Raw genomic sequence first — 18,143 nt, 5'->3', positions numbered from 1 at the left:
AATATACCGTCAAATCGAGATGAGATGTATAAATTAAATTGAATAAACTCCATTCAGTAACCTATCAAAGAAGGGTAGGTGGGTAGCAACAAATTCAAATTTGTGACGCAATTATTCTTGCCTGGCCAAAGTTATGTGCACACAACATTAACTCTTGATGACGTTCGTTTACTGGTTCTAGAGTTGTGCACACAACTATATCTTGGCCGCTTAACTTTTTTTTGGTGTTTAGAGAGCTACAAGGGTGAGTAATGATAATCGATTCCAGGATCACCTGAAAGCGGGAGGGTAGCTCTAACGACTTAAGCTATCCATCTTAACCGCTTAACTTTCATTGATAACACAAAATGTCATAAACCAAATTCTCATTGGATTGGAATTTTAAGGTTTTATATTTTCAATTACACTTTAGTTTACCTTATCTGATCTCATTCTCATAAACGTATCAAAAAGTCATGTTAGGTAGTTTGAAACACGATAAGTATAAACACTATAAAGTAAACAACCATACATATGGACAAATTAATGTAGCATAACGTGCATAAGGATTTACCAATGCAATATACTCCGTAGTAAAAGGATAAGATAAATTATCAAATAAACAGCGTCCACTATGAAAACAGAAGAGCACACTCAAGACCCACTACTACTTGTTGCTTCCAAAACAAAAACTACCACTAATTAAATTAATTGGTTAGTTTAGTCGTACATTCTTAGTTACACAACAGCCTTTTTAAAAAAAAAATTAGTACTGCCATTTACAAGAATAGCTCCAAACTTATTGTCAATTAATTATTATTCCCCTCAAAGCTTTTTAGTGGAGGTCCAATCAAATGGTTGTTGCACTAACCTATATTAATAGCATTGAGCAAATAGAGCAAACTTTCTGGCCAATATTTAAGAACAAGAATGTGTAAGGTCATGTACCCTATAACTTTTTTTTTTCTTTTCTTTTCTAAAGTAAGATGTTCGGGTTTCTAAATTATATTTGGTAGGTGATAAGAAATGACAACAAATGTAACATAATACAGCCCAATTTCACCTAATTTTCACTTATTTCACTTATATTAAGTTTAGATAAATTCAGTTAATTTCTATTCAGGGAAAAATAGTTTTTGATAAGGGTTACTTAAGTTCAAAGTACAACTAAAATAGGTTTTAATAAGTTCAGGTAAGTTCTGATAAGATAAGTTAAGTTTAGATGAGTAAAAATCAGGTGAATAGTGTTGGCAGATAATTAAGAAACATAAAGAAAAAAAATAAATGGTTATTAAATAACCATGCATTACCATTGAAAATTAAAGGTGTTTCCAAATATAGGGAAAAATAACTAATGGTAATAAATATTGCAGGCTAAATTTTAAATGGCTTAGGTTGTTTTAGGAAAACTATAAATTGAGCATTTCCTTCATTTGTATGTAATAATTTTCAAGAGAAAATCTGAGAGAAGAAAAATAACTCAGAGAAAAGAGGGGTTGTGTTTTTTGCACTTTGGTATAAATAGACATTTTTTTTATGTAATTTATTTCTCCCTCAAATTTGATTAAATAGAAAATTTGCATTATTTTCTTAACAATTGGTATCAAGAGTTTGGTTGACAATTAGTCCACATTACGATAAAAATAAAAATGATCCTAAAAGAAAAAGTCAAATTTGAGTGGGAGAAATGGCTGCAGACAAAGGAGAAGTTAAACTTGAAAAATTCGATGGTAAGATTTCGGATTTTGGAAAATGCAGATTGAAGATTATTTATACCAGAAAAAACTCTATCAACCTCTGGAAGAGAAAAAGCCAGATGGCATGCAAGAAGCAGAATGGAAGCTTTTAGATAGACAAGCACTCGGAGTTATTCGATTGACGTTATCACGCAATGTGGCGTTTAACATTGCAAAGGAAACCACAACGGCAGGTCTCATGAAAGCTCTCTTTAATATGTATGAGAAGCCATCAGCCTCCAATAAAGTTCATTTGATGAGGCGGTTGTTTAGTTTGAGGATGTCGGAAGGTGGATCGGTAGCTCAACACCTTAATGAACTCAATTCTGTCACAACCCAATTGAGTTCTGTTGAAATCAAATTTGATGATGAAGTATTAGCGTTAATACTTTTATCTTCCCTGCCAGATAGTTGGAATGCTACAGTCACAGCTGTGAGTAGCTCATCGGGAAATAACAAGTTGAAGTTTGATGACGTTCGTGATCTGGTTCTTAGTGAGGAGATTTGACGAAGAGAATCAGGTGAATCTTCATCCTCTTCAGTATTGCATACAGAGTCAAGAGGAAGAAATTTAATCAGAAGGAATGAACGCGGAAGATCAAACTATCGAGGACAATCCAGAGATAGGAGGTCAAAATCCAGGAATCCAAATAATTTCCAAAACTCAAAGACTGTGGAGTGTTGGAATTGTGGAAAGATTGGGCACTATAAAAGTCAGTGCAAGGGAACACCAAAAGGCAAAGAAGTGAAGGCAGAGGCAAATGTCACTTCTACCGGAGAAGGTGATGATGCATTGATATGCTCATTGGAGAGCAAAGAAGAGTCTTGGGTATTAGACTCTGGAGCATCGTTCCATGCTACTTCTAATAAAAACTTTTTTGAGAAGTATGTCCATAGAAACCTTGGACAGGTATACCTTGGTGATGACCAACCTTGTGATATTGTTGGTCAAGGTAATGTCAAAATTAAGTTAAATAGGTCAGCTTGGGAGCTGAAGGATGTCAAACATGTTCCCGACCTAAGAAAGAACTTGATCTCAGTTGGGCAGTTGGCTCGTGAAGGTTACACTATAATCTTTCAAGGTGATAATTGGAAGATTTCAAAGGGAGCAATGATAGTTGCTCATGGTAAAAAGAATGGTACTCTCTATTTGACAGTTGGAGCGTGTTATTCGATTGCAGTTGCAACAGAGAATGAAAATTCCAAGTTATGGCACCAAAGACTTGGTCACATGAGTGAGAAAGGAATGAAGATCATGCATTCAATTGGAAAACTCCCTAGTATAAAATCTGTGAATTTAGACATGTGTGAAGAATGCATACTTGGAAAGCAGAAGAGGGTAAGCTTTCAGCATATTGGAAGAACTCTAATGAAAGAAAAATTGGAGCTTGTTCATTCTGATGTGTGGGGACCAACAACCACCCAGTCTATAGGTGGAAAACAGTACTTTGTGACTTTTATTGATGATCACTCTAGGAAAGTATGGGTTTACTTTCTAAAATACAAGTCCGAAGTGTGAAGTTTTCAGGATATGGAAAGCTAGGGTTGAAAATGAATCAGGTCTGAAGATCAAAAGATTCAGGTCCGACAATGGCGGAGAATATGAGGACACCAAATTCAAGAAGTTTTGCTACGAGCATGGTATTAAGATGGAAAGAACTGTGCCAGGTACGCCTCAGCATAATGGCATAGCTGAGCGGATGAACCGAACATTGACAGAAAGAGCCAGAAGCATTCGTATACAGTCAGGTCTACCAAAACAATTCTGGGCAGAAGCAGTCAATACAGCAGCTTACTTGATCAATCGAGGACCATCAACCCCATTGGAGTACAAATTACCAGAGGAGGTATGGAGCGGCAAAGAGATCAAATTGTCGCACTTAAAGGTATTTGGTTGTGTAGCTTATGTGCACATTAGTGATCAAGGCAGAAATAAGCTTGATCCTAAATCAAAAGTTTGCACTTTTATCGGTTATGGCAAAGATGAGTTCGGATACCGCATTTGGGATGATGAAAGCAAAAAGATTATTCGTTCAAGAGATGTAATTTTCAATGAGAGAGTCATGTACAAAGATAGGCATAAAATTGAGAGTTATGAAACAAATCAAAAAGAATCTACATTCATTGATGAAGATTATGTCCCAGACAGTACGATGCAAGAGTACACTATCATAAGTACTCCGCAACAAGAAGAACAGACTGTACAGGGCAGTACATCGCAATCAAATGACATACAACAACCTTCTTTTCCAACTCCTACACTAAGAAGGAGTACTCGACCACATGTGCCTAATAGAAAATATATGAATTATTTGTTATTAACTGATGATGGGGAACCAGAAGATTATTATGAAGCATCCCAGACCAGAGATGCTAGCAAGTGGGGGCTTGCAATGAAAGATGAAATGCAATCCCTGATTTCAAACCAGACATGGGAACTAACTAAGTTACCCATAGGTAAGAAGGCCCTTCATAACAAATGGATATATCGAGCAAAAAAGGAGCACGATGATTCCAAGAGGTATAAGGCTCGACTAGTTGTCAAAGGTTTTCAACAGAAAGAAGGAGTTGATTATAATGAGATATTCGCTCCTGTTGTGAAACTCAATACCATTAGAACAGTGTTGAGTATTGTTGCAATTGAAGATCTTTATCTCGAGCAGTTAGATGTGAAGACTGCATTTCTTCATGGAGATCTTGATGAAGAAATATACATGCACCAGCCAGAAGGTTTTATAAAAAGTGGGAAAGAGCAGATGGTATGCAAACTTAAGAAAAGTTTATACGGGCTAAAACAAGCCCCAAGACAATGGTACAAAAAGTTTGATAACTTCATGCACAAGGAAGATTTCCAGAAGTGCAACGCTGACCACTGTTGCTACTTCAAGAGATATCAATCCAGTTATATCATCCTATTACTTTATGTTGATGATATGTTAATAGCAGGTTTTGATATGAATGATATTATAAAGTTGAAGCATCAATTGTCAAAGGAATTTGACATGAAGGACTTGGGTCCAGCAAAGAAGATTTTAGGAATGCAAATCATAAGAGATAAGCAGAGAGGCACTTTGCAGTTATCACAATCAGAGTACATCAAACGTGTTCTTCAGAGATTTAATATGGGTGATGCTAAGCCTGTTAGTACACCGTTGGCGAGTCATTTTCGTCTATCAAAGGATCAGTCCCCTCAGAAAGATGAAGATAAAGAATATATGGCCAAGGTTCCTTATGCCTCGGCTATTGGAAGTTTGATGTATGCAATGGTTTGTACAAGACCAGATATTGGACATGCAGTGGGAGTTGTAAGCAGGTTTATGTCCAATCCAGGAAAAGTCCATTGGGAAGCTGTTAAATGGATTTTGAGGTATTTACGAGGTACAATTAATAAGTGTTTGTACTTTGGTAAAGGTGAATTGAAAATACAAGGTTACGTTGATGCAGACTTTGGCGGTAAAGTCGATAATAGAAAGAGCACAACGGGTTATGTATTTACAGTTGGAAATACAGCCGTAAGTTGGATGTCCCAACTACAAAAGATTGTTGCTTTATCCACTACAGAAGCTGAGTATGTGGCAGTGACCGAAGCTAGTAAAGAGATGATATGGCTTCAAGGTTTGTTAGATGAGCTGGGGATCAAACAAGTGAATAATATTTTGTATAGCGATAGTCAGAGTGCTATACATTTAGCAAAGAATTCGGCGTTTCACTCAAGAACAAAGCACATCGGTATTCGTTATCACTTTATCAGGTCTCTTCTAGAAGATGAAGTGTTAACTCTTAAAAAGATTCTTGGCAGTAAGAATCCAGCAGACATGTTAACGAAAACAGTGACGATTGACAAGTTGAAATTGTGCTCAACATCAATTGGTCTTAAAATGACAGAAGACTAGTTGAGGTTCTACTCCTTGGTGTGAAGACAGATTGAAATCAGTCTTCAAGTGGGAGATTGTTGGCAGATAATTAAGAAACATAAAGAAAAAAAATAAATGGTTATTAAATAACCATGCATTACCATTGAAAATTAAAGGTGTTTCCAAATATAGGGAAAAATAACTAATGGTAATAAATATTGCAGGCTAAATTTTAAATGGCTTAGGTTGTTTTAGGAAAACTATAAATTGAGCATTTCCTTCATTTGTATGTAATAATTTTCAAGAGAAAATCTGAGAGAAGAAAAATAACTAAGAGAAAAGAGGGGTTGTGTTTTTTGCACTTTGGTATAAATAGACATTTTGTTTATGTAATTTATTTCTCCCTCAAATTTGATTAAATAGAAAATTTGCATTATTTTCTTAACAAATAGAACACATAAGTGCCATGAAATTTTGTTTTCATATTCCTATTTGCTATAAATATATTGTGGTACTACCATAATAACAAATAACAATAACCTTCTCAAGACCATTGTTAGCGCAATCAATCCATACTATTTGATCCATAATTATTGAACCCCACCTAAAACTCAATATGAGCATAAAATTGACATAAATAGAAAATCAAAATAACGATTATGAACATGAACTATTACCAATCTATTAAATCTCATTTAAATAAATATAGAACCAAGCTAATCAATATTAACTCGAATCAAATCGCATCTACATGACTCATTCGATACCTACAGTGGCTCTAGGTTTTGATCATGGGCTTGATGGCATGAACATGGTGGGTGATGGGACCCAAAGGATGAGGAAAGTTTTGTCAGAGAGCATATTGCACAAAGTATAGAACCCGTGAGCCACAAATTCGTCTCTACGTGAGATCATCCTATATTATTATTATTAGCGGCCACCTAAGTTTCTCACGGGTTTATGTTAAGTGGAGGAAAACACTTCTACATTACCCCTTTTTTTTAATCCTCTTTTGTTTGTATTGCAATATTCACAAGTACTACACATAATTTTTCTAAATGTTGTTCCCTAATTAAATTTGCAAGTGTATACGTTCATTCAATGCAATTTCTTTCATCACTTTCGGTGGGTTGTCATGCGCATGAATGGATCATTATCAGTCCATGTTCTAACAGATTAAGTGTGTTGTTAAAAAAACTGTTGCACATATTCTGAATAACTGTTGAGTCCCTTAGGTTTTGATTGATAGTTTTGAATGATGACAAACAGCTAAGGGAAACAGGTCCTTGAAAGTGTTCGATACAGTTGGGGGAACCAGCTAACATAGAACACTGTTTCCCCAGACAAGTTATTACTTACATGAGTTTTCTTATTGAACTAACTTGTCTTTATACAGGGAACAGTTATATGATAAAAGTGTTATGTACTGGTAGGGAACCAGTATGTACTGTTTCCATGGTTGCTACGTGGTAAAGCAGTCACATACTCTTTATTGTGCATTAACCATGTTACATGTGCAGTAGTTGAGTTGATTCCAAGACTTGGAGCATAGAAGCCTTTCGAAGATATTTCGAAGAAAGATTGTTTGCTCATAATAGAAGTATTCAAGGAAGATTCAAGTCTTGAAGATTACATGAAGAAAAGACGATTTATGCTTTAATATGTTATCTAGGTTTTCATGTAATATGCTCCGTAGTATGCTTGCATGTTTGGGTATATAAGTGCTTAAAAGTATATTGAAGTATGATATGAAATCTGGTACAAAGTTGGAACAGGTTTCATAACATGTTTCAATTCAGGGAACCAGGTTGGGGAACCAGGTTCACTGTATTCGAGCTGCCGTTTTGGAAAAAGATTTTACAAAAAGATTTTTTCGAAAAGATTATCTTGAAAATATTTTGTGCAGCTGGAAATAAGATGAAATATTCTTGGTTACCTAAAAACTAGGAGTATTTATCTTAATTGATTCTATCTTTGTGATTAAATCAAATAAGATAAAAACTTTCCTAAAATTACATTATATCTTATTCTCTAAGATTGTGTGATTTAAGGAAACTAGGTTTTAGGAATCTAAGCTTATATAAACTCATCTTATTTCACATATTTCGTGTGCCTCTCCAGAAATCAAAAAGAGCAATTATTTGAGAGCATATACTTAAGCACTAATCCCATTCATCAAGTCATATACAAGAGCATTCTAGTACTTAAACTTTTTCTCTTAATTAGCTTCGTAGAAGTGAGATCAAAGGAGAGTTCTTGATTCTTGTATTGAGTCTTTAACAAAGGGGTTAAAGGCTGGGTGAGTGTTTGTGAGTTCAAACACATTGGGCTTACGAGTGTAAGTCGAGAGCACACTCGGAGTAGAGTGTGGGGTTTGCTGGTTCCCGGAGTAGGGAACAGCAGAGTGTTCTTTGTCTTTGTTTTTCGGAGTAGATTAATAAAGAACTTAGGATAGGAGGACGTAGGCCTGAGTTGGCTGAACCTCGTTAAATTTGTTGTGTTCTTTATTGCTTTGTTTCGTTAAATTTGTTGTCTTCTTTATTGCTTATTTATATTCCGCTGCGTACGGGAACCAGCACAACTGGTTCCTCACACATAATCCGAAAAGAAGCAAAATTAGCCAACGATTACTTAACACTCAATTCACCCCCCCCTCTTGAGTGCCCATTGAACCTTCAATTGGTATCAGAGCCTAAGCTTCTCGAAAGAGTAACATCTAGAGGAGTTAAGAATGAGTACTCAAGAATTAAGTGCAATCGGTTATGACAACAAGTCACCCAAGTTTAATGGAAATAATTATGCTTGGTGGAAGAACAGGATCCAGAATGTTATCATGGGTATTGATTATGAATGCTGGCTCGTAGTTAAAAATGGTCCTAATATCATTCTCAAGACAGATGTTGAGGGGAACCAGGTTCCCAAGAAAGATAGCGAATTGGTCACTGCTGATTACAAGTTGCTGGAGAAGAATGCTAAGGCAATGTCAATACTACAACAAGCAATAGGTGAGACCGAAACAAATCGTATTTCTGGCTGTAGTAGTGCTAAGGAGATATGGGACACCCTTGAACTTGCGTTTGAGGGAACCAGCGAGGTAAAACGGTCTAAAATTGATTTAATCATGTCTAAATATGAATTGTTTGCCATGAATAAAAATGAAAAAATCAATGACTGCTTTCGTAGGTTTATGACTATTGTAAATGATCTTAGATCTCTTGGTAAAAATTTATCTGACGAGGATCTTGTGAGAAAATTATTGCGTAGTTTAACAGATGCATGGACAGCCAAGGTAACAGCAGTATACGAAGCAAAGGATCTGTCTACCTTGTCTCTGGAACAGCTGATTGGTTCCCTTATGACTCATGAGATGCTGATTGACTCTAAGTCTGAGAAGGAACCAGCAAGAGGCATGGCGCTTAAGGGAACAGTAGAAGATGATGAAGATGAAATTAGCATGATTGCAAAAAGATTTGAGAGATCTCTTCGAGATCAAAGAAAGAATTTCAAAGGTAAGCATTTTAAAAACTATAAAAAATCTAACTCTAATTCTTCTTCTACAGGATGTTTCAAGTGTGGAGAAAAAGGACATCTTACTCGAGATTGTCCTAAGTGGAATGACAAACAGTCTAAATCCGGAGATAAACAAGCATACAAGAATGCCATGATAGCTTCCATGTGGGGAGACTCTGACTCAGGGTCAGATGAAGAAGAAGGATCATCCAACTCAGATGTTTGCCTAACTGCCTTTACAAACATCAAGGAAAACAGCACTGGTCCAGGAACCAGAGGGGGAACCAGTACATTCAACAAATGCTTTATGGCAAAGAAGGATGTATTACATGAACGCAAGGTAAGCTTAGAGCAAATTAGAGAAGATATGCATGAATATGATAGAGAAAATATGCTTGCTTGTATTGATTCCTTACTAGATGAATGCTATAAACTAAGTGAAACATACATAACTTGCAAAAGAGAATTAAAAGAAAAACGTGGTGAATGTAATATTGCTATTGCTAGTTGTGATCATCTAGAAGGAGTCTGTTATGAACTAAAAAATCAAGTAGCAGAACTAGAGGTTGAATTGGACAAGTGTAAAGTGGAACTAGAAAAGGAAAGATCGTTTGAACCAATTGATGGAGAAGAGGATCTGACCTCCTGGTTCCCTAGAGACTTATCAACCACTAGTGATACTCTTGATTTTTCAGTAGCTATAAGTAAAGCAAATTCGTGTACTAGAACTTCCTTGTTGAAGGCCTTTGAAACATTGGCTTACAACCTGGAAAACTCTCACAAGGAAATTGCTTCACTTAAAGCTGCACAGTTCACTGTTTCCCCTACAGGTACCAGTGTAGATGTCAGTAATACGATTGATAAGTATGAAAGTAATATTTGTGATTTGCATGCGGAAATCAATCAACTGAAAAAGGACAAGCAACCAGTGATTGTTGACATGTCTATTGACTCTATGGTTTCAAAACTTAATCTACAATTCGAAGCTTTAAAAAGTAACTTTGATTTTCTTAAAGAGAAAAACGAATTGTTAACTAAAACACTTGAAACCAGAGAAAAAGAACTTAATGATAGTCATAGACATGTGGACAAATTATTGAATGCTCAAGAATCCTTAAATTACCTGACTTCATCAAGAGGAAACAGAGGAAAAGTTGGTCTTGGTTATACTAGACAGAGAACCAGGACTAACTGGTCTCCCAGAGAAACCACCTGGATCAAAGAATATCAACGAGGCAAGTATGTCATGACTAAAGAAATGCATGTGTGTTTTCATTGTGGTAAAAATGGACATAAGATACATGAATGTCCAGCTAAGAAAATTAGTGCTAATAAGAACAGCAAGGGTGTAAAATATGTGTGGAGAAGAAAGGATCAACAAGATGTTAATGTTGTTGAAAAGGGACCCAAGTATGTTTGGGTTCCTAAAACTAATGTTTGATTTGCTCTTGCAGGCTAGAGTGAAGGGAGACACCTATTGGTATTTGGACAGTGGTTGCTCAAGACACATGTCCGGGGATAAAGATCAATTCCTTTCACTAGTGGCCTTTGATGGAGGAAGTGTCACCTTTGGGGATAACAGCAAGGGAACCATCACTGGTTTAGGTAAGGTTGGTAAGACACTTTCTAACGCAATAGATGATGTTTATTATGTTGAAGGCTTGCAACATAATCTCTTGAGTATTTCTCAATTATGTGACAAAGGTAATATAGTTGAGTTTCAAGCCAACCTATGTCACATAGTTAACTCACAAACAGGAGAACTTGTATGTGAGGGAACCAGGAAGCATGATGTTTACATTACCTTCTTAGATAAAATCCCTCAAGACAAGTCCATCTGTTTGAGAGCTGTTTCTGACAATAATCAATGGATTTGGCATAAGAGGTTTGGACATGCTAGCCTAACACTTCTAAACAAACTTAGAACACGTGACTTAGTTGTAGGCCTTCCTAACATTAAGTATGAAGCTGATAAAGTTTGTTCTGAATGTGTAAGGGGGAAACAGGTCAAAAATTCTTTTAAGTCTAAAACTGTTTTGAGTACCAGCAGACCCTTCGAACTTGTACACATTGATTTGTGTGGTCCCATGAGAGTACAAAGTCGAAGAGGTCATAGATATGTCTGTGTTATGGTTGATGATTATTCCAGGTACACTTGGGTAATGATGTTACACACAAAGGATGAAACGTTTGAAGAATGGGTAACATTGGTGAAACAAGTGGAGAACCAGCTCACCCACAAGCTGGTCTCGGTAAGATCAGACCATGGTACTGAATTTGAAAATGCTAACTTTATTGATTATTGTAGGGAACATGGAGTTAATCACAACTTCTCAGCCCCTAGAACACCTCAACAAAATGGTGTTGTAGAAAGGAAGAATAGAACTCTTGAGGAGATGGCGAGGACGATGCTCATTGAGAGTGGTCTCCCAAAGAGTTTTTGGGGAGAAGCTGTTGACACTGCTTGCTATATATTGAATAGAGGTCTCATTAGACCAAAGTTAAATAAGACTCCCTATGAACTGCTTAAAGGTCGAAAGCCCAACATTACATATTTTCGCATTTTTGGATGTAAATGTTATGTGCATAATAATGGGAAGGACCAGCTTGATAAATTTGATCCTAGAAGTGATGAGGGAATCTTCCTTGGATACTCTTCTCACAGCAAAGCATATAGAGTCTTTAATAAAAGGACTCTTCGTGTTGAGGAGAGTGTCCATGTCATTTTTGATGAATTTAACATGTCTTCTGAGATTGCGCAGGTACAACCTGATGAAGTGATTGGATTGATGGATTTCACGGGGAACCAGTATACTGGTCCCACGGATGAAGTGCAAGCAGATCTAGGCCTACCAAATACTCCACCAGATGATAATGATGAAGTGCCTAGAGAAGAAAATGAAGATAATGAGGACTCTGAAGGGGAACCAAGTCCTGATGGTTCCTCAAATAATAGACAGGTAATGAGTTCAGGGGAAACAGAAGAAGGTACCACCCCTGAACCTGAGGTAAGTAATGATAGAGGAAACAGCATGAATGTGAATCCTCCTGGCTCCTCAGAAGAAGGAGAGATCCATGAACATGCTGGTTCCCAACTTAATGAGAAAGCACAAAACAGTCTTAATTTTAAAAGTTATAGATATCAATCTTCTCATCCCACTGATCAAATAATTAGTGATATAAATAAGGGGATTCAAACGAGAACAAATGTTTTTCAAAACTTTTGTGCTTTCTATTCTTTCCTGTCTAATGTAGAGCCTACTGACTATAAAATGGCATTGACTGATCCTGATTGGGTACTAGCTATGCAAGATGAGTTAAGTCAGTTTCAGAGGAACCAGGTTTGGCACCTGGTTCCCCGTCCCAAGGAAAGATCAGTCATTGGCACTAGATGGGTCTTTAGAAACAAGTTAGATGACCTTGGTACTATAGTCAGAAACAAAGCAAGGCTAGTGGTGCAAGGGTACAATCAACAAGAAGGAATTGATTATGATGAGACGTTTGCACCAGTAGCTAGGCTAGAGGCTATTAGGATTTTAATTGCTTATGCTGCTCACATGAATTTTAAGCTGTTTCAGATGGATGTTAAGACTGCCTTCCTCAATGGATATTTAAAGGAAGAAGTATATGTGGAGCAGCCACCTGGTTTTGAAGATGCACTGTTCCCCCAACATGTGTACAAGTTGGACAAAGCATTATATGGGTTGAAACAAGCTCCGAGGGCTTGGTATGAAAGATTGTCCAATTTCTTGATGGCAAATGATTACAAGAGGGGAACAGTAGACAAGACCTTGTTCATAAGAACCAGGGGGAAACACTTGATTGTAGTACAAATTTATGTTGATGATATTTTATTTGGTGCTACTAATCAGGTTTTATGTGATGAATTTGCTAATCTTATGCAGAGTGAATTTGAAATGAGCATGATGGGAGAACTAGGATTCTTCCTAGGGCTGCAGATTAAGCAAATGGATGATGGAATAATGATCCATCAACAAAAGTACTTAAAAGAGTTGCTGAAAAAATTCGGCATGGAGAACAGCAAAGCTTATGATACACCTGTTCCCCCATCTACAAAATTAGATGCTGATCTTAAGGGAAAAGATGTTGAAGCTTCTCTTTATAGAGGAATGATAGGTTCTCTACTTTACCTAACAGCTAGTAGACCTGACATTGTGTTTTCTGTTGGTTTGTGTGCTAGGTTTCAAAGCAATCCAAAGGAATCTCACTTGAAGGCTGTTAGAAGGATACTTAGGTATCTTGTAGGAACAGCAAATCTGGGATTGTGGTACCCCAAAGGCAGTACCATTGATCTTATTGGATACACAGATGCAGATTATGCTGGTTTCTTAGTTGATAGAAAGAGCACATCAGGTATGGCACACTTTCTTGGCTCTTGTCTAATTTCATGGGGTTCTAAAAAGCAAAATTCAGTGGCCCTATCCACGGCAGAGTCTGAATATATAGCTGCAGCTTCATGCTGTTCCCAGCTACTGTGGATAAGGAACCAGCTGAAAGATTTTGGTGTTATTTATAAAAGTGTTCCTATTTTTTGTGATAACACTAGTGCAATCAATATTTCAAAGAATCCTGTGCAACACTCCAAGACAAAACACATTGAAATAAGACACCATTTTTTAAGAGACAATGTGGAAAAAGGATTGGTGGAGATGTTGTTTTGTAAAAGTGAAGATCAAATTGCTGATATCTTCACAAAGCCTTTGTGTAGAGAGTCTTTTTGTAGGTTAAGAGTCCTTTTAGGTCTAGTTAGATTTTAGGTATTGGCTTCAATTACTTCCTTCAATGATTGGTTAGAATGGTATTCTCTTGTATAGTGTGTGTACATACTTATGTTGATATCTTTCAAGTGTTGTGTAGATGGTTCAAAATCTCAAAAGGATTGAGAATCATTGTTGTAAGAAACAGGTGAAATCAGGCTGAATTGCCAGAAACAGCGTGACATGGTTCTATACAGGTACCAGCAAAGGGAAACAGCAGACCAGCTCTGATATGTCATCCGATAATATCTTTTATTTTCGGAAGATTACTATAAGATATTTCCTTTTGGAAGGAATTTATCTTATTTCAGTTATTTAATCCCATATAAAAGGCAAACATATCATATGCCTTATTTATAGTTGGTTGAGATAATTATGGTAAAAGATAATTACCAAATTTTTGATTTCAATTTTAAAAATATCCTTTACAGTTGCTATTTATTGGCTCAACTAACTCTTTTCTTTCCTTCTTCTCTCTTTGTGCTTCATTGTTAAAATATACACTAACCCTTTGTGCAGATCATCAATCATCATCACTCGAAATTCTCTTTCTCTCTCTCGTATGCTTTAAATTCATCATTGTTCATTTGGTTACTGTTCACTCAAGGAACCAGCTCAGTCTCAGGGGGAACATCAGAAGGAAGCATAAATGCCCTTAAGCCCGAAGTTGGAGGAAATTCAGAAAAGTCAAAGTGAAAAGGATGAAATAGAGGTTGTTGGTTATTATGAGGAGACACCCACTGCTAAGACCATGGTACGAAGTAGAATAACTCAATTAAAGAAGTTCACTGAGAAGGTGCAGGAGGAACAGTCCATTGACGCTGTTCCAGGAACCAAGAGAAAAAGGGTACCAGCAAGAACCTCTTTGCTTGATTGATGTGATGCTAGTTTTGCACTCGTTATGCAACAAGGAGAACAGTTTTGCACTTGTTATGCAACAAGGAGAACATTCTGAATCAGTACATATCTCTCATGTTTTATAAAAAAAAAAAAAAAAAAAAAAAAAAAAAAAAAAAAAATAGAGGAACCAGCAGGTCAGGAAGTGGTTTTGAAACAGATTGGGGAATCACAAGAATATGCTTAGCAATATAATGATTTTGGTTTAAGCAGAGCATGGTGACAAGGATGAAGAGGAATCAGATGATAATACAGAAGATGTTGCAAAGTTCGAGGAGGAGGAAGGGAACGAGAATGATGATGAGGAGTGATGCTGTTTCTGTTCTTGTTTCCTCACCCTCATATTTATTCTAAAATAACTGATTTTGTTGGTCTGTCTACTTCTCTCCATTCCATGAACTTTCTTTTTGGATGGATTTGGGCTTCTTTGGTTGAACTTTGTTGGCTTGTATGAACTACTAACTCTGCTATGGTATGAACTGTTTGGCTAATCTCTTTTTGCAGCATAATGCTTGAATGGTGGTTGATGCCATTGTATGGATAAGCACATTAACTTGTGCACATTGCTTTTACTTGTGGATACTTTTTAATGATGCCAAAAGGGGGAAGTAGTCTGAAGTTGAAGCCTAAGGTTTAGCTAGTTTAGATTGAGTCAGTTTGAGTCTTTTTATTTCGTATTTTCTATTTTATGTTTAGGGAACCAGTTGGCCTAACTGACTTGTTCCAAAGAGTCTTGAGTCCTTGAAGTTTTTGACGGTTTTCCTTTTGAGCATGTTCACAGGTTCAGGAACTTCAAGAGTTTGTCATCATCAAAAAGGGGGAATTTGTTGAGTCCCTTAGGTTTTGATTGATAGTTTTGAATGATGACAAACAGCTAAGGGAAACAGGTCTTTGAAAGTGTTCGATACAGTTGGGGGAACCAGCTAACATAGAACACTGTTTCCCCAGACAAGTTATTACTTACATGAGTTTTCTTATTGAACTAACTTGTCTTTATACAGGGAACAGTTATATGATAAAAGTGTTATGTACTGGTAGGAAACCAGTATGTACTGTTTCCATGGTTGCTACGTGGTAAAGCAGTCACATACTCTTTATTGTGCATTAACCATGTTACATGTGCAGTAGTTGAGTTGATTCCAAGACTTGGAGCATAGAAGCCTTTCGAAGATATTTCGAAGAAAGATTGTTTGCTCATAATAGAAGTATTCAAGGAAGATTCAAGTCTTGAAGATTACATGAAGAAAAGACGATTTATGCTTTAATATGTTATCTAGGTTTTCATGTAATATGCTCCGTAGTATGCTTGCATGTTTGGGTATATAAGTGCTTAAAAGTATATTGAAGTATGATATGAAATCTGGTACAAAGTTGGAACAGGTTTCATAACATGTTTCAATTCAGGGAACCAGGTTGGGGAACCAGGTTCACTGTATTCGAGCTGCCGTTTTGGAAAAAGATTTTACAAAAAGATTTTTTCGAAAAGATTATCTTGAAAATATTTTGTGCAGCTGGAAATAAGATGAAATATTCTTGGTTACCTAAAAACTAGGAGTATTTATCTTAATTGATTCTATCTTTGTGATTAAATCAAATAAGATAAAAACTTTCCTAAAATTACATTATATCTTATTCTCTAAGATTGTGTGATTTAAGGAAACTAGGTTTTAGGAATCTAAGCTTATATAAACTCATCTTATTTCACATATTTCGTGTGCCTCTCCAGAAATCAAAAAGAGCAATTATTTGAGAGCATATACTTAAGCACTAATCCCATTCATCAAGTCATATACAAGAGCATTCTAGTACTTAAACTTTTTCTCTTAATTAGCTTCGTAGAAGTGAGATCAAAGGAGAGTTCTTGATTCTTGTATTGAGTCTTTAACAAAGGGGTTAAAGGCTGGGTGAGTGTTTGTGAGTTCAAACACATTGGGCTTACGAGTGTAAGTCGAGAGCACACTCGGAGTAGAGTGTGGGGTTTGCTGGTTCCCGGAGTAGGGAACAGCAGAGTGTTCTTTGTCTTTGTTTTTCGGAGTAGATTAATAAAGAACTTAGGATAGGAGGACGTAGGCCTGAGTTGGCTGAACCTCGTTAAATTTGTTGTGTTCTTTATTGCTTTGTTTCGTTAAATTTGTTGTCTTCTTTATTGCTTATTTATATTCCGCTGCGTACGGGAACCAGCACAACTGGTTCCTCACACATAATCCGAAAAGAAGCAAAATTAGCCAACGATTACTTAACACTCAATTCACCCCCCCCTCTTGAGTGCCCATTGAACCTTCAATAACTATAGACATTGCTATAATTCCATATCATTATATCAATATGGCCCTGGAGCATTCGAGCGTCACCATACTCGCCTTCATAAATCCTGGCATTCCTAGTAGTCCCAATACCATAAATGGTTGACATAAACCAATGAATTCTAGGACTATCCAATCCATTTAAGTAAACAAGTGGATATATCTCTGAATCTAGTGTCTCAATGTAGTAGATTCTTCTATTTCCAAGCATGTTGCCAGTGGCCTGTTGTCTTTAACCCGTATTCTGGTGCTGTAATAGAGACCCCTAAACTTAAGCTCTCTAACTTTGCTAATCTCAAATACTCGTTTGAGAAATTCATCTTGTCAGCAAATCCGTTGATTGCCTCTGATTTTGTTGTGTTCCTAACTTTGGCACGTAATTGTTTAAAATGAGGTGCAACATTTTTGATGTATTGGAGGAGCCGCGACAAGAGATGGACTACAGTGATGGATCCTACACTAAGTGGAGGAAACCTTGTGGTCTATCCAGATAGTTTTTTTAGTTATCTTTGCCGCGATATAACATTTTATCAAGGCGAGTTTTATTTCCTTGGAAAGACTGAAATTTGGCACGGCACAAGGTAATCCTTATCATCAAATGGTGTCAAAATTGGAATCCAAATGTAACGATGAAACATGGAATTATTACTTGGTTGAATCACTAGGTAAGTTATTGGTTGTTCGTCAGGTGATATTAGTAGATAACATCAGGCAACGACGTTACACCAAAAGATTTGAGATTCTTGAGCTTAATGTTAAAAATGGTCAAGTTAAGAAAGTGCAAACTCTTCGTTGTCTGTGGATGTATCTCGTGTCTCGGGGTTTATACTCAATTGCATGTACAACACTGATGATCATGTAACAATGATGTGGACTGGATGTGGAATTCATTGCCCAGACACTTGTATTTACGATTGAACGGATGGGAAGTTACACAACTTAGATTATGGCTCATCATATCAATGCACACCAGATATTTGGGTTGAGTCTCCTGTTATATGATGTAATGACCAACTCAAAAAGTTTCCCTATTTGATACCAACTAGTTTTACTCCCGTACCTTTTATAAGTTAAGATTATATCGGA

The sequence above is a fragment of the Chenopodium quinoa genome, unplaced genomic scaffold (assembly GCF_001683475.1).
Source record: "Chenopodium quinoa cultivar QQ74 unplaced genomic scaffold, ASM168347v1, whole genome shotgun sequence".
Taxonomy (NCBI): Eukaryota; Viridiplantae; Streptophyta; class Magnoliopsida; order Caryophyllales; family Amaranthaceae; genus Chenopodium; species Chenopodium quinoa.
This window is presented reverse-complemented; position numbering follows the sequence as displayed.